This window comes from Anarrhichthys ocellatus, unplaced genomic scaffold (assembly GCF_004355925.1).
Source record: "Anarrhichthys ocellatus isolate YVR2014 unplaced genomic scaffold, GSC_Weel_1.0 scaffold151, whole genome shotgun sequence".
Classification (NCBI taxonomy): Eukaryota; Metazoa; Chordata; class Actinopteri; order Perciformes; family Anarhichadidae; genus Anarrhichthys; species Anarrhichthys ocellatus.
The window spans coordinates 35603-36779 of NW_022280181.1; positions in this window are offsets into that span (position 1 = coordinate 35603).

The window sequence follows — 1177 nt, forward strand, 5'->3', positions numbered from 1 at the left end:
TGAAAAGTGATTGAACTGGTTTTTTTAACCTGTATTCCTGGTCCTTCCTCCCGCCATGGCCCTGCTGACACCCACTGCTACTACCATTTTTATTATTACTCACATTACTATTTTATATTACCTATACCAATAATGCACATTACTGACTTTGCTTCTTCACCAGAGTCTCTGTGCTTTCTCGCCTCACAGGTTCCCGTGGATCCTGGTTCTACCTGGACCTTGGTCTTGCCTCCTGCCGTGGTTCTGTCATATGCATTGAATGTGTTGTAATGCTGTTCATTCTGTACACATGACATCTATCACACTTCTGTCCATCATGAGAGAGGGATCCCTCCTCTGTTGCTCTCCCACAGGTCTCTCCCTCTTTTCTCCCTGTTAAAGGGTTTTTTGGGGAGTTCTTCCTGTTCCGATGTGAGGGTCCCGGTACAGAGGACCCACGTGGAGCTGTGGGTTACAGGATGAGTTTGTGTGAACTGAAAGTGTATCATCACGAGGAGCTTTGGGTACATCAGCTGAGACTGTGATCTCTGAAGTCATCGATTCATGATTTGTTATTCATCACATTATATTCTTGCTTGATATTAAGTCCTGGCCTGTAAAATTGCCAGTAATATTTTTCTTCTATCTTATTTTTTTAAACAGGACAATCAAATCAAATTAATCTTTGTCTCTTTCGTGGCAGATTAATTGTATTTAAGTCAGGAGTGTATAGAGGTGGAGAGAGCTGTGAGAACTGTGTATATGAAATGATTTAAGAGACGGCAGATTGCATACTTTTATATTATCATACGAGTATTATTAAAGTGATATTGATATTTATTTTTTAAATATGGTTATCGTATATAACAACCCTAGCAGATCAAAGTTAATAATTTGCTAAAGCAACCAACTATTACCAAAGACACACTTGACTGCAGTTTTCTTAAAGAAACTAGACTGATATGAGCAGATTTAGATTTTTATAAGAAATAATAAAAAATAGAAAAAATATTAAAGATAATAGTTAACATATACAGCATCTCAATCAAAAAAAAATGAATATTACATGATCAACGGAATAGTAACTTTTGTAAAACAAATAATTACCTTCATGTTACATACAGTGGGTACAGAAAGTATTCAGATCCCTTTAAATTTCACTGTTTCATTGCAGCCATTTGCTAAAATCAAAAAAGTT